Genomic DNA, 16,503 nt, shown 5'->3' with positions numbered 1-16,503 from the left:
GAGGATGTGGTAGAGGCTGGTACAATTACAACATTTAAAAGGCATTTGGATGGGTATATGAACAGGAAGGGTTTGGAAGGATGTGGGTCGGGTGCTAGCAGATGGGACTAGATTAGGTTGGGATATCTGGTTGGCGTGGATGGGTTGGACTGAAGGGTCTGTTTCCATGCTGTACATCTCTATGACTCTATGACACAGCTTGCTCAATTTTCGATGAGAATGGGTTTACGCAGAAGGTGCAAAATTGGAATAGTCAAGTTGGATGTCGGTTTCAGTAGCAACAAAGTGGAGGCAGGAGCAGAGACATACAATAAGATGGAAGTGGAGTTTGTCTTTGAATACTGCAATGCCTTTGCTGAGTAAACTTGACCTTGAAAACTCTAATTATCCCCAGCACCTGCAGCGTTTGGAGGGAGTTCCAGATTTCCACTTGCACTCATGTGCAGCTTCACAGGTTTGGCTAATTTTTTTATTACCAGTAATAACTGGGCAGCATTAACTCTCTGAGAGATGGTGACATGATGATAATGAAATCTAGGTTAATGCCTTAAGGGCATGGGTTCATATCCCACCCTGGCAGCTGGTGGAATTTAAATTGAAAGCTAGACTCAGTAATGGTGACCATGACAACTATGATCTGCCACCCTTCCCTGGCCTACATGTGACGGCAGGCCTGCTGCAGTGAGGTCGATTCTTAACAGTCCTCAGAGATGGCTGATCGGCTCACTCAGTCTAGGGGCAATTAGGTCTGTTCAGCATATATTTGGCAAGCCAAAGGCACCCAAATCCCCTGAAAGTATAAAGACAAGGTAACAGAGCTGGCGGGGAGAGGTCAGGCTGCTTGCAGAAAGTCCCACCCTCTCCCCTGCCCCATAGAAAGAATTAGTGCCCAGTGTATCATTATTACGTGGAATTACGTCAAATGCACAACCTGGGGGCAAGCTCTTCACCCCAGCCCTTCTCCGTTCTTGTTCGGTTCGATTTGATTTGATTTGATTTGTTTGATTTGATTTATTGTTGTCACATGTATCTAAGTGCAGTGATAAATTTTGTTTTGGGAGCCGTAGATTCAGATCATAACAAACAAGGACATACAGATCATAGTGTTTAGACAGAGCAATGCATTCAGGTTACATTGCACAGGAGGTGTGCAAAAGCAAGGTCAATATTAGATTTGAAATTAGGTACATCCATTCAGCAGTCTAATAACTGTAGGGAAGAAACGGTTCCTGAACCTGTTGGTGTGTATGTTCAGGGAGGGATCTTTGATGTTGGCAGCCTTTCCATGGCAACGAGAAGTATAGAAGGAGGATGTGGCTGTAGGTTTGCTGACTGAGCTGGAAGGTTCATTTTCAGTCATTTCATCAGCATACTAGGTGACCTCTTCAATGAGCCTCTGGATGACGCACTGCTGGAGTTTCCTGCTTTCTATTTATATGTTTGTGTTTCCTTGGGTTGGTGATGTCATTTCAGATGGTGATGCCATTTCCTATGATGATGTCATTTCTTGTTATTTTTCTCAGCGAGTGGTAAATGGAATCCAAGTCAATGTGTTTGTTGATGGAGTTCCGGTTGGAATGCCATGCTTCTAGGAATTCTTGTGCATATCTCTGTTTGGCTTGTGCTAGGATGGATGTGTTGTCCCAGTCAAAATGGTGTCCTTCCTTATCTGTATGTAAGGATACTAGTGAGAGAGGGTCATGTCGTTTTGTGGCTAGTTGATGTTCATTTATCCTGGTGGCTAGCTTTCTGCCTGTTTGTCCAATGTAGTGTTTGTTACAGTTCTTGCATGGTATTTTGTAAATGACATTAGTTTTGCTTGTTGTCTGTATAGGATCTTTCAAGTTCATTAGCTAGTGTTTTAGTATGTTGGGGGGTTTGTGGGCTACCGTGATGCCAAGGGGTCTGAGTAGTCTGGCAGTCATTTTCAAGATGTCTTTGATGTAGGGGAGAGTGGCTAGGGTTTCTGGATATGTTTTGTCTGCTTCTTTGAGTTTGTTGCTGAGAAATTGGCGACTGTGTTCATTGGGTACCCATTCTTTTTGAATATACTCTATATGTGACTTTCCTCCGCTCTGCGTAGTTCCTCTGTGATGCAGTATGTGGTGGTTCATTGAAATCGTGATCTGATACAGCTTCGTTTGTGGATGTTGGGATGATTGCTTCCAGCTCAGTGAGCAAACCTATAACCAGAACCTCAACCTGAGCTACAAATCTTCTCAACTCGCTAACACTTATGGATGCAATAAGCTAAAGCTGGCCCGAAAATGTAGATGGCGTTCATAGTTGAGAGGTTGGCCTGCATGATGATCTAAGCTGTGTTCACAACTCTGTGGTTTCTTACCATCCAGGGCAGAGCAGTTGCCATTCCAAGCCATGATGCACTGGGACAGCATGCTTTCAATGGTGCATCTGTGGAAGTTGGTGAGGACACTTATGGCCATGCCGAGTTTCCAAAGCCTCCTGGGGAAGAAGAGGTGTTGTTACACCTTCTTGACCATTGCATCTACGTCGGAGATCCTGGACAGATTGTTGGTTATCGTCACTCTGAGGAACTTGAGTGTTCATCCCCTCCACCTCAGTTCTGTTGATGTAGATAGGGGCAGGTCCTCGTCCTTTCTTCTTGAAGTCAATGATCAGTTATTCAGTTTTGCCAACATGGAGAGAGAGTTTGTTATCTTTGCACCATGACACCAAGCACTCTGTCTCCTTTCAGTACTCTGACTCATCGTTGTTTGATACCCAGCCAACAATGGTGGGTGGTGTCATCAGCAAACTTGGAGATGGCATTTGTATGGAATTTGGCTACACAGTCCTGAGAGTACAGGGAGTACAGTAGGGGCTGAGAATGCATCCTTGCTGGGCGGAGGTGTTGAGGCTTAACATGGAGGAGGTGCTGGTGTCTATCTTCACTGATTGGGGTCTGTGGGTCAGGAAGCTGTGTGGGTATTACTCCCCTCAACCACTCCTTTTGGTATTAGGTTTCACTTCCTCATCACCCTCTGAATTTTGTAATTCGTTTTATTTTATGTCTATTGTATATTGAGGGTTTCTTCATATTATGTTATTTTAAAATACACGATTATATAAACTTACTTTGAGCTCAAGTGAAAGGGATGAAAGCAAATTAGAAGTAGAAAACTTATTAATTCTGAAAACAGAAGGGAAGACAGGATCAGGAGGAGACCATTCATTTCCTCCAACCTGTTCCATCATTTATCGAGAACGTAGCTCATTTGCAACCAAGGCCCAAATGCAGCAACATTCATTTGAAAGTAAGAAAAAGATAAGTTTGCAATGTTGCAACTTCTCGATTAGGACCCCAGAGCAGTTTCATTGGGAGGCCTACACCAGACTGGATATTTTCAGCATGTCCAATGTGGTGCTGAAATTCTGCAGTGCTTTGGTCAGACCACACTTCAAGTACATATCCAGACTTTGACACTGTGGCACAAGGAGAGCATTCATGTCCTTTTCTCATCTGTGTTTACCCTGCGCTCTAGCAAGTAGTGCCAATGCACATGTGAACCATACTGAACTTTCCACAATGGCTACAATGGAAGCTAAACACAGCTGTGAGCTGTCCAGTTCGGTTTCTTGTTATGAGCAATTATAAGGATTCCAACTCTGGTTGGACGTATTCCTGGTGGTTTGTCTTCCCTCCCCCATGTCCTGTCAAATTGCTTTTTCTCCCATCAAAATCCATTCCTTTTTTGACAAATAATTGGATGATGAGTTCAAAGAAATGAAAAATAAAACTGTTCAATGGTCTCTATGGTTTCTTTATATGGGCGTTGTTGCAAACGTTTCCGGGCAGTTAGTCTTTAATTCCGAGACTCTCTGGGACAGTCCTGGAGGATTGGCAATTCACTGAGGTTAGGACTTCTAATTTAAACTGCAGTAGTAAATAATCTGCTTCCCGGCTAGCCCTGCTGTACTGCCAATCGATATCATCTTACAGCTTCCTCCTGCACCCCCGTTCTGCACCAGACCAAAACCAACTCTTGCAAAAGTGAACAATTTCCTGCAGTGATTAAGCCATTGGTATTCAGTGTGGGACTGTCACATTTTTGAGTGTACTAACAGAAGGCATTCTAGTCCAGCTAACATCCAGCCATGCAAAGTTGAATTTTCTAATGAACGAATAGAATTTTTGCAACATCAGAATTAATCACTGTAAATGTCACAATAATTTCTTCATTGGAATTCAACAACTCTGAACTTGGAAGGCTAGATCATCAACTTTACATGCTAAATTCTGCGTTTTTTTTTAACAGTATAAAGACCACATCTTTTTGTTTCCTTAGTTTTTGAACTGTGAACTAAAAGAGCAAAGTACTGCTTTAAAACAAGGAGCATGTAGAAGGAGATGGCTACAGTTTTTAAAATCATGTTTTCTGCAGCATCCTGTGTATACAACTCAATGCTGATTTTGCCTGGAAGAGTGAGGGCAGAAGTAGACACCATGGAGCTGATGGGATCTGAACTAAGGGAAAACTGCTGATCAACATCATCTGAAGATGTAACTAGCAGAGTTTACAGGGGGGAGCCAGTAGATGTGGTATATTTGGGCTTTCAGAAAGCATTTAACAAAGTCCTGAATGAGAGATTATTATGCAAAATTAAAATGCATGGGATCTTGTGAGGTGTACTGAGAGGGATAGAACACTGGTTGGCAGAGAGAAAACAAAAAGTAGGAATTAATGGGATCATTTTCACATTGGCAGGCAGTAACTAGTGGGGTGCCACAGCTATTGGTGCTAAGACCCCAGCTATTCACAATATATATTAATGATTTGAATGTGGGAACAAAATGTAACATCTCAAAGTTTACAGATAATACCAAGTTAGGTGGGAGGGTGAACTGCGACAAGAATGCAGAGATGTTTCAACATGTTCTAGACAGGTTGGGTGAGTGGGCAAATCAATGGCAGATGCAGTATAATTTGGATAAATGCAAGATTATTCACTTTGGAAACAAAAACAAGGCAGCAGATTACTACCTGTATGGCAGTAAACTGGGGGAGGGGACTGTGCAGCTGAACCTCGGTGTCCTTGTGCACCAGGCGCTGAAGATTGGTATACAGGTGCAGCAGGTGGTAAAGAAGGCAAATGGTATGTGGCCTTCACTGTGAGAGGTTTAGAGTACAAGAGCAGGGATGTGTTGTTGCAGTTATACAGGCCCTTGGTGAGGCCACAGCTAGAATATAGTGTACAGTGTTGTCTCCTTTCCTGAGGAAGGATGATCTTGCTCTTGAGGGAGAGCAGCGAAGGTTTACCAGGCTGATTTCGGAGTTGGCGGGAATGACGAATGAGGAGAGATTGAGTAGGCTAGGAGTGTTTTCGCTGGAGTTCAGATGAATGAGGGGGGACCTCATGGAGACTTATAAAATTCTAACAGGACTAGACAGGGTAGATGGAGGGAGGATGTTTCCGATGGTGGATGTGTCCAGACTAGGGGTCACAGTCTGAGGATTCGGGGTGGACCATTTAGGACGGAGATGAGGAGACATTTCTTCCCCCAGAGAGTGGTGAGCCTGTGGGATTCATTACCACAGGAAGGAGTTGATGCCAAACCACTGAATGTATTCAAGAGGTGACTAGATATAGCACTTGGGCTGATTGGGATCAAAGGTTATGCGGAGAAAGCAGGATCAGGCTACTGAGTTGGACAATCATGATGAATGCTGAATCAGGCTTGAAGGGCTGAATGGCCCTCTCCTGCTCCTATCTTCTATATTTCTATGGTTGACTCCTGACCAGGTGACCATAGCTTGTGTGTAGAGCTGGTACAGGGGAGAACCACGCTGTCTGCAAAGGGAAAACAGCAAAACATCTCTCTATGTTTCTCTCTGGTGTGTGTAAGGACTGGAAAGTCTCCTGTATTAGCTGGCTGTCTAATATTTCTCTGCAAATCCCCATTGAACAAAGACAGTGAAGAATTGAATTCTCAATCAGTGAATGAGAAAGAGCATTAGACATCCACAATGAAGAATCAAAATCAATTGGAAGAAATAGAAAGAAAAATTGTCATTGAATCCCATGATCCAGATTGGTGTGTATCCCTGATTGATCTCTTTCATTTTCCACCTTTAATATCCATGTCTTTGTGTGCTGGACTCTTTGTGAAGGGGGAGTTTAAGAAGGAACAGAGTTTATGTTGTAGTTATAAGTTTCCAATTTATTTTTCCTAATTGCTATTGGTCCAAGACAATTTGTTTATAATAGATATTTTCTTTTTATGTACAGAAACCTAGTGAATATTTTCTCTTGCTGTGCGTTCATCAGTCAGGTACTTTAACTAAATCTTTTCACATTTGTGATCAGTCTGGGAATTGCCAGCTTGATTTCAAGCATAGCCCCCCAATGAGGTTTTTCAATAAGTCAACAATTTATTTTAATAATTTTTAAAATGTCACCTTTTAGAATGGTGACCGAAAACCTCCACCTCCCTGCAACATAACCTTTTTTTTCAGAAGTGCAAAGGGCATCTCAGTGTGGCAGCTGAGATGTCGTGTCAGATGTTTAGTTCATCACGTACAAATCTGCATCAATTTTAGAAACATGGAATAAATACGCATGTTAAATTTATGTTAAATGTTAAATTTTTTTTTTTTACAACAGGTAGTTCCAATCTTCAACACATTTCTTTTTCACTTCAGAGGCTAATGGCTTGATGCATTTGATTAGATTCCTGTCTCATCCTTTGCTCCTCACTGTTATCCTTTCTGCGCTGGCGTCCTCTCCACACAGACAGTATCGGGAACATTAATAGAATGAGCAGTTGAATTGAGTGAAAGAAACCTGGTGCTTTCATGGCTCTCTTCCTCATTGGATTAGAGATGAAAATGCTAATATCATGATGGGTTCAAAATTTGTGGATATTTAATGCTTTCGCATCAACTTTGCTGTGTTTGCATGAGTCATTTCAAAATGTTAGCAGCAAAATTACCATGCTTCTTAAAAATAACATAATGTGCTTCAAACTATTCCAGACTGATTTCAAATGTTAAATAACCATAAAAAAAAATAACTTACTGATCTCCTGTAACTAAATGCTCTTAATCTGCACACGCACTATTTTCACACAGACAATAATGTGTTGCATAAATAGGATCTGAAGTTGAATAATGTGAAGTGTTGTGCCTTCAATCCCCTCTTCCTCTTTGTGGATTAAGGGTGAACATTGGGGATAGTTAATGCCCTCACATCAACTTTGCTATCTTTGTATGAGTAATACCAAACTTTTAGCAGCAAAATTATCTTCTTTAAAAAACATTGCTAAATAATTCTTGTGTGGGGTTTAAAGCTATTCTAGACTGGTTTTTTATGGTTATTTAACATTTGAAATAAGAAGAATAATTTAATAATCTCTTGTAACCAAATGCTCTTAGTCTCATCTGTTCAATCCAGCTTTCTGAACTTCTAATATCTCCCTCATACATTTATCTAGTTTCCCCCTTTGCTGTTTCACTAAGCTAACCTTTGTGGGTGCAGGTTATAATAATTGTTGTCCACCAGCCTCTTGTTTTGTTTTCTTTGCTGAGATGTGGGTGTTGCCAACAAGGTCTGAATTTTGTGACTGTTCTGAATTACCCTGATGTGGAGGAGCTGGTGTTGGACTGGACTGGACAAAGTTAAAGATCACACAACACCAGGTTATAGTCAACTACCTGCTGAAGGAGCAGCACTCCAAAAGCTAGTGCTTCCAAATAAACTCGTTGGACTATAACCTGGTGTTGTGACGTTTTTAACTGAATTACCTTGTACTAACTGCCTTGCTAGGTCATTTTGGAGTACAGTTGGGTTCAATGAGGTAAGGAAGCAGACTTGCTTCACATAAAGAAATTAGTGAACCAGATAGATTTTATGACGATAGTTTCATGGTCACTATTACAGAGACTAGCTTTCAGTTCCAGTTTAATTACTGTACCTAAGTTCCACCAGCTTCTCCAATGCAATTTAAATCCATGTTCCCAGAACATGCTTGCCTTCGGTGGCCTGGATTTGGAGGACAATAAATGGCAAACAATGTTGCAGCTATATAAAACCCTTGTTAGGCCACATTTGGAGTATGGTGTGCAGTTTTTGGTTGCCACACTACCAGAAGAACATGGAAGCTTTGGAGAGTGTGCAGAGAAGGTTCACCAGGATGTTGCCTGGCTCAAGGGCATTGGCTATGAGGAAAGGTTAAAAAGACTTGGATTGTTTTCACTGGAAAGACTGCAGCTCAGAGGAGACCAAATAGAGCTCTACAAAATGATGAGAGGCATAGATAGGGTGGATAATCAGAGACTTTTTCCCAGGGTTGAAGTTTCAATTACAAGTGGGCACAAGTTTCAAGGTTAGAGGGAGAAAGTTTAAGGGAGATGTACGAGGGAAGTTTTTCATGCAGAGTGTGGGAGGAGGCTGGAACGCACTGCCAGAAGGGGTGGTGAAAGCAGGTATGTTGGTGTCATTTAAGAGCTGAAAAATGTGTTGCTGGAAAAGCGCTGCAGCTCAGGCAGCATCCAAGGAACAGGAGAATCGATGTTTCGGGCATAAGCCCTTCTTCAGGTGTCATTTAAGAGGCATGTGAATGGTTACATGAATAGGGAGGGAATGGACAGGTATGGACTAAATAAGGGCACTGGGTTTGTTTTTTAGTTTAGTTAGGGTATGATGATCGGCAAAAGGGCCTGTTCCTGTGCTGTACTTCTCTTCTGTTCTTTGTTCATCAGCCTGGGACTCTTGAATGTGAGACCAGTGACATTACCAATGGGCTATTACTTTCCCCTATTGTTCAGTTTCTTCTGCATTTCCAATTGGATGTATCAGTGACTATATTCACGGCCTGTAACTTAGGTACCCCTGCGAGTGTTTACTTTATCAAATCCTATTATAATTTTAAACACCTCAATCAAGCCACTCCTCAATTTGACCTTTGCTAAAGAGAAAAGACCCTTCATCTGTCCTAACTTTCTGGGGACGTTTACATGCAGGTTCGTGTCTCAGATGACCAGAAATTTGGGCAAAGACATTGTTGTTTTGAAGGAGAATCTTAATCATTGAGGATTTTGTGGTTTACAATGGGAGACCTGGTTTTCCATGCTGAGCTTCTTCAGCATTGCTGTTGTCCCACAAGTGCAAGGGTTTTACAAAAACGTTAAGGACAAAAGGATAACTAGGGAGAGAAGAGGGCCCCTCAAAATCAGCAAGGCGGCCTTTGTGTGGAGCCTCAGAAAATGAGGAAGATACTAATTGAGTATTTTGCATTAGTATTTACTGTGAAAAAGGATATGGAAGATATAGACCGTAGGGAAATAGATGATGACATCTTACAAAATGTCCAGATTACAGAGGAGGAAGTGCTGGCTGTCTTGAAACGGGTAAAAGTATTGGAAAGGCAAGGACTGATTCAGGATAGTCAACATGGCTTTGTGCAGGGGAAATCATGTCTCACAAACTTGATTGAGTTTTTTGAAGAAGTAACAAAGAGGATTGATGAGGGCAGAGTGGTTGATATGATCTATATGGACTTCAGTAAGGCGTTCGACAAGGTTCCCCATGGGAGACTGATTAGCAAGGTTAGATCTCATAGAATACAGGGAGAACTAGCCATTTTGATACAGAACTGGCTCACAGGTAGAAGACAGAGGGTGGTGGTGGAGGGTTGTTTTTCAGACTGGAGGCCTGTGACCAGTGGAGTGCCACAAGGAATGGTGCTGGGTCCTCTACTTTTTGTCATTTACATAAATGATTTGGATGTGAGCATAAGAGTTCAGTTATTAAGTTTGCAGATGACACCAAAATTGGAGGTGTAGTGGACAACGAAGAGGGTTGCCTCAGATTACAACAGGATCTTGACCAGATGGACTATTGGGCTGAGAAGTGGCAGATGAAGTTTAATTCAGATAAATGCAAGGTGCTGCATTTTGGGAAAGCAAATCTTAGCTGGACTTATACACTTAATGGTAAGGTCCTAGGGAGTGTTGCTGAATAAAGAGACCTTGGAGTGCAGGTTCATAGCTCCTTGAAAGTGGAGTCACAGGTAGATAGGATAGTGAAGAAGGCGTTTGGTATACTTTCATTTATTGGTCAGAGTATTGAGTACAGGAGTTGGGAGGTCATGTTGTGGCTGTACAAGACATTAGTTAAGCCACTGTTGGAATATTGCATGCAATTCTGGTCTCCTTCCTATCAGAAAGATGTTGTGAAAGGTGGGACTAGATTGGGTTGGGATATCTGGTCGGCATGGACGGGTTGGACCAAAGGGTCTGTTTCCATGCTATACATCTCTATGACTCTATGACTCTATCTGGAAATTGCAGTGGATCAGGCAGCATTTGTGGGGAGAGAGCAAGCTCTCTCAGAGTCATCTAGACTCAAACCGTTAGCTTGCTATCTGTCCATGCTTGCCCCACTATGATCTCCTGCATTTGTTGTTTTCAGTACAGATTCCAGCATCCGCAGTAATTTGCTCCTACAGATTGTGTGCTGCCTTTTACTTCAAGGTGGGGTTGAGATGGCTATTACTGTTTCGGAAGTTTTACGAACGTTGAATGGGATATCAGTCTAGCCCAATTCATTCAGGATGCACTAGTGCAATTGGATATTTAGGGGCATTGTGATTATTGCATTACCACTTTGTTGCACATTAGTTTGGGTATTTTGTGTGACATCTGATTGATATTATATCCTTGAACAATTGCCCTGTAATTTTCAGGTTGTTTTCCCCCTGGTTAGAGGACTTTATCTTTGCCTCTTCCAGTAACAAAAGTGTTCCTACTGAAATTCATACAACTTTAAGTAACTTGTAGGATGTATAAAAGATCGAGTTTAACATCTCTCTGCACTGTTCATTCTAGCCATTTGAATTGATTCAATTAATCAATAGCCTCTCTTTAAAGAGATCCGGTTGCGATCCTTGTCATTTTAGCTTTGTATTTGAGTGACAAAGTGTGCAATTTTATTGCTTGCACTATGCTGTCAAAATTAATTGTCTGCTTCCTTTTAACAGGGGCATGGAAGATAGTGGTAGGGGAGGGGGCTTTGGGAGGTGGGGAAACAGCATTGCAGGAAGGGACTGCACGACGTTTGTTTTATTTATTATGGCAAGGATATTTCTTTGGCCAATGTACATGTCAGGGGAGGGGCCTGTCTTGGGTACTCGGGCTCACTTTTGCTTCCACTGAACGTGGTGGGGTGGCAGTACTTCCAGGCTCACAGTGCTGGTATGTGTGGTTCCGTGTCTGCAAATGAGCAGCTGAGCAATGAGGCATTTCATCATTCTGATACCATGGTGTACAATAACAGGGCTCTCAGCCGTGTGCCAGGGAGCAAGTGTTGGCAGGGTCAATATTTATAGATCTGTACGCAGCGGCTAACACAAGGAGAGAGCTGCATGCTGGCTCCCAGTGCTGGATTTTTACACTCTGATCCCAGTCTTTCTTCTCACAGGTTGAAGTATTCCAGTTTTTGGATTTCACTTTTCGGAATGAGTGGATCGGTGCATTTCCCTGAAGCACTGACAAGGTTTTAGAATAAAAGGGCAGTGTCTATTGCAGGTAAGAGTTTGGCATTTTGTCCCTCTGATCTTGTGTCATTTAATCTATCGAATACAATTACGTTGTGGAGGGAAACTCCTTTGCTGCTTTAAGTCTTGGCCAATGTCAGATTTGTTGTGACCTTCAGTGCTCACCGAATACTATCCACAGAATTTGTTTCGCAATTTTCTTGGGCAGCACTGCGTGCATTTATAGAATACTGTGCAGCTATAAATTGTTTTCCACTTTATTTTCATCCCCCAAATGTTTCCCATTTATCTTCTCTCTAAGACCACTTGTAGCACACGGAGTCACTTATTGGCTGGGAGCACAAGATAGTTGAAAGGAAGGCAGAAAGTGCTGGAGAAACTCAACAGCATCTGTACTGGGAGAAACAGCTGATGTTTCAAGACCAGTGTGACTCTTCTTCAAACCTGCAGTTTACTTGTTTTTACTTGAGCACGAGACAGCTTATCCGATTTGACTCTGCCCTAACTGCTGCTGAAGCTATCACAAATTAAGCATTTGTGACTTGAAACAAGGCAAATAGTGTTGGAAGGTATCCCCCCACTTTCTCTGTCATTGCAGAAATAACGTTTGTGATGCATACCTGTTGTCACTTTGAGGGGTCATGCACGATCTGCTGTTTGTACTGCCCAGCATGTTCACCTATAAGTTGTTGAGCAACAGTGGAGAATACTATGTTGAATCTAAATATAGCTGATTATTGTGCCTTGGAGGCAGAGAAGGGAGATCAGTTATAGTAGCAGGTTAGAACAGCATAAACTAATTTCCATTTTGATTCCATTGTTTATGAGATATCAGTGTTTCAAATAGGATAGTGCAAGATGTTGGCTCTATTCCAGGGGATTTGAGGCCCTATTTGTCAAAGTGTTTGGATTAAAGAGAAAACAGCAGTGTTTCACACAACGACAGCACCAGTTGCTAACGGTTGGGTCAATGCAACTTGACAAGACATTGTGAAAGTGTACTTAATGTTTACTTCATTTCCTTGATCTGTTCAAAGAGACCCCCTTTAAACTGAAATAATGTTGGAAAATTTACTGACACTGAGCATCTTTGCACTAGGGTTCCCACAATGTATACAGGCATGACACCATCAGTGATGTCTTCTTACACTTGTCCCTAATGTCCACAGTGATATTGGGAGAGGTTTCCAAAACCATGTGTTCTATGGTGGTTATAACTGCACCAAGGGAGGTGAACGTGGAAACTAATGGAGAGGTGGGGGGGGGGCGGAGTATCAAAACCCTGGCTAGCGGTGAACACGCTTGTGTGAGTTGTGGAGAGACTTTGGTGAAGGTGTGTAGGGAGATTTGAATCTAAAGGAGCAGATTCCAGAAAGGCATGTTCTTGGTGTAGCATCCACCTGTACCAGCCAGATCATCAGTGTTAAAAAAGGCGAGTGTCTTCTCTTGGGGGATCTTACCTTTCTAATCTTATGACACACTCAGTGTTGGGCTGGTGCAAGAAGGGCAGCACAGTAGCTCATTGGTTAGCAGTACTGCCTCACAGCACTAGTGACCTAGGTTCGATTCTCGCCTTGGATGACTGTCTGTGTGGAATTTGTGCATTCTCCCTGTGTCTACATGGGTTTCCTCCCACAGTCCAAATATGTGCAGGTTAGGTGGATTGGCTGTGGGAAATTGCCCATGGTGTCCATGGGAAATGCAGGCTTACAGGATAGTGTTGGTCTGGGTGGGATGCTCTTCGGAGAGTTGGGATGGTTTTGATGAGCTGAATGGTCTGATTCCACACTGTAGCCATTCTATAAGTGATCTATCTTTGAGGGTTTCAAGCTGTGATTTTAATCCAGACTCTTGATGAAGTGAATTCTAATTTTTAAGCAAACCTATATCAATGATTTGGATGTGAGACCAAATGTAATATTTCCAAGTTTGCCGATGAGGCAAAACTTGTTGAGAATACAGGTTGCAAAGGGAATGCAAAGAGTCATTCAGGGACACCTAAACAGGCTGAGTGAGTGGAGAAAATCTTGACAGATGGAATAAAATGTGGAAACGTGCAAAGTTAATTACTTTGGTAGCAGAAATAGAAATACAAGATATTTCCTAAATGGTGGAAGATCAGGAAGCTTTGGTCACCTGACCGAGAGCAAAGAGATGGGACATTTCTCAGTCCTCACAAAGACCACCTGGAGCAAACCAGCCTGGAAGCTGGGGCGTTAGTTCAGGTCTGTAACCCTGCATAAGGGGCAATTTCCCATGGCCATCCACCTGAACTGCACATCTTTGGAGTCTGGGAGACCGAAACACCCAGAGAAAACCCACGCACTCACAGGGAGAATGTGCAAACTCAATACAGATTGTCACCTGAGACTGGAATTGAACCCAGGTCGAATCCTAGGAGGAAGACTGGGCAACTGTAGAATGAGAGTAGAGGTTGTTGGGTGCAGATTTGGACTTGGCACAAAACCTGCCTCCCCACACTGTAACGTACTGCAGTTTAATTAACAAACTGAAAAAAAAATCCTTTCTGTCCTCGTCCATTGCATTGCCCTAATATGCCCATGCCCCATCCTCTCCACCCCTTCCATCTGATGCCCTCTATACCACCTAAGCCCCTCTACTCTTTTCCAAAGGCCATGCACATTCCTAAACCAGCATATATCTGTTTAGCCATGATTCCTGGCATTCGCTATGCTAAGCTATGTACCCCTGTACCCACCACTCTGACCCCATACCAACTTAGTGCCCACTTATGACCCAGCCTTCACCTTTGCTCCTTCTTCCTCTATGACATATCAGTTACTATCCACTCGAGACAAACCTCAGCAGCCATGGTGATACATTATAAAGTGAGGTGGCTATTGAGAATTTTTAAATAATCTCTCATTGCTAAAAGAAAAACATAATGCGTTGAAATTCCTTCAGGTAATCATTATGAAACCAAACATTTGTACTCTAAGTTCTTTGACAACTTTGACAGTTTTTGACCATTCTGACAGTTCCAATGGGTGTATGCATTGTGCTCCCTGACATTGTAGAAAGGCTATAACATCTGTTTGAGATTAGCAGTTCTAGGTGTGAATGTGCTGGATACAGATCTTTCATAGCTGAATCTACCATGCTCCACGTCAGTGATAATTTCTTAATACTTTTGGAACACAGGAGCAGTATTAGGTCAATGCGAACCTCAAGCCATCCCCATTATTCAACAAGAGCATGTCTGCCCTCATCCCATTTTCCCGGATATCTTGATATCTCAGTGTTTTGAAGAATGGTACATTCTCCCCGCCAAACCTCTACCCCAAAACCCCAAGTTCTAAGATCTCTCTTCTGGAATTTGAGATGCTACATTCATCTCAAAGCCCCTGAGTCGAGAAGGAAAGCTCAGATGGATTCCTGTTGCAAATGACCACGCACTCATCTCTGTTTGAAAAACCTGTGAGCACTGCTGTCAGGGTCGGGATCCAGTCATCAGTCCTGAAGCTCTCTCCAGTCAAGGGAAATGTAGACTTGCCACCTCCGATAATACAAAAAGGACCTCCACTTGGTCCATAAGACCATAAGATATAGGAGCAGAATTAGGCCATTCGGTCCATCAAGTCTGTTCCGCCATTCAATCACAGTTGATATGTTTCTCAACCCCCATTCTCCTGCCTTCTTGATTCTCTTACTAATCAAAAGTCGATCTGTATCTCTCTTAAAGACACTCAATGACTTGGCCTCCACAGCCTTCTGCAGCAATGAAGTTCACAGATTCCCCCACCCTCCTGCTGAAGAAATTCCACCTCATCTCAGTTGTAAAGGGTGGTCACTTCACTCTGAGGCTGGGCCTCCAGGTCCTAGTCTCACCTATTAGCGGAAACACCGTCTCCATGTTCCCTCTATTCAGGCCTCTCAGTATCCTGTATATGCATGACAGAAGGACGGGCAAGGTTATAAGCACCACAAAACTACACCGCATCAGCAATGCACTTGTGTTTCGAACTACCCAAGCTATTAATCAATAGCAACATTAAGAAATGCTACCATTCAACAGCTCCACTGTTAAACTGTTAGAACAGTGCAATCCTCAGGCAGAATCCTAGGGCCCCCAAAGGAGAAATGTTGTTTTTGCAGATTTTTGATCATTTGAACAACTCGCCTGTTACTTCAGGAAGCTAGAAGCACGCAGGATAGAAGCAATTACAAAGTCCTTAGAGAGCAAGGGTCTGCGCAGGAAGGCCCCATTTAAATGTTGGTTGTGATGTGACTGTTTCGGAGCTTTGTGAGTGAGGTTAACAATCCCTGCTGGAGAATGGTGAAGAAACATTTAAAGTAGTGACGTAAAGGATCGAGCTAGGAATGATGGAACCGAAGAAAGGAATGCTTCATCACTAGCGCTGGTGCCTTGGCAAATGTACACCACAGGTCACAGCTACAGTAACAATTCCAGGGTCCACAGATCAAATCTACACTGAGGCCAAACTTCAGGAATATCATAGACAGATTTAAATGCAATAAAAGGGCAATTTGACAGATTAGAAAGACAGAATCTAATAGAAGTACGTCATTAGAAGATGTAAAAACTGTGATTAGAAGTGCGGATGAATGATTTAACCAGCGATTTTGATTTGATTTATTTATTTATTGTCCGTGCATTTATTACAAATACTTGATGAGTGTTGTATTTAGTTCACCAGTCTCTTAAAACACAGAAAATAAACCAAAATATGGAATATAAAGCCAGAAATAAAAATCAATAAATTTCACCTTAAAGTCTTTATCTCAGTTAGGTGGTCTTTGGAACAGCTCCCACTTCTAGTGATCTTTTCCCTGGGGTGGTGAGTCCAGAACTAGACGGCATAGGTTTAGGGTGAGAGGGGAAAGATATAAAAGGGACGTAAGGGGCAACTTTTTCACGCAGAGGGTGGTGCGTTTAAGAAATGTATTGCTAGAGGTAGTGGAGGCTGGTACAACTACAACATTTAAAAGGCATCTGGATGGGTATA

General features: G+C 42.5%; 1 protein-coding gene across 5 annotated transcripts in view; it reads left to right on the top strand.

Moving 5' to 3' along the window:
• The window catches only part of bmpr1ba (bone morphogenetic protein receptor, type IBa), a 504,601-nt gene that overhangs the window by 252,468 nt on the left and 235,630 nt on the right, over window positions 1-16,503 (top strand). For 4 of the 5 annotated variants that reach the window (XM_072583834.1, XM_072583835.1, XM_072583836.1 and 1 more), the window contains one exon: window positions 11,440-11,546. The exons of the other annotated variant lie outside the window; for it this stretch is intronic. The gene's annotated coding sequence lies outside the window, so the exon portion shown is untranslated. The remainder of the gene's footprint in view (window positions 1-11,439; window positions 11,547-16,503) is intronic. 5 annotated transcript variants of the gene reach the window in all.

Source organism: Chiloscyllium punctatum, chromosome 14 (genome assembly GCF_047496795.1).
Source record: "Chiloscyllium punctatum isolate Juve2018m chromosome 14, sChiPun1.3, whole genome shotgun sequence".
Classification (NCBI taxonomy): domain Eukaryota; kingdom Metazoa; phylum Chordata; class Chondrichthyes; order Orectolobiformes; family Hemiscylliidae; genus Chiloscyllium; species Chiloscyllium punctatum.
This window is presented reverse-complemented; position numbering and strand designations above follow the sequence as displayed.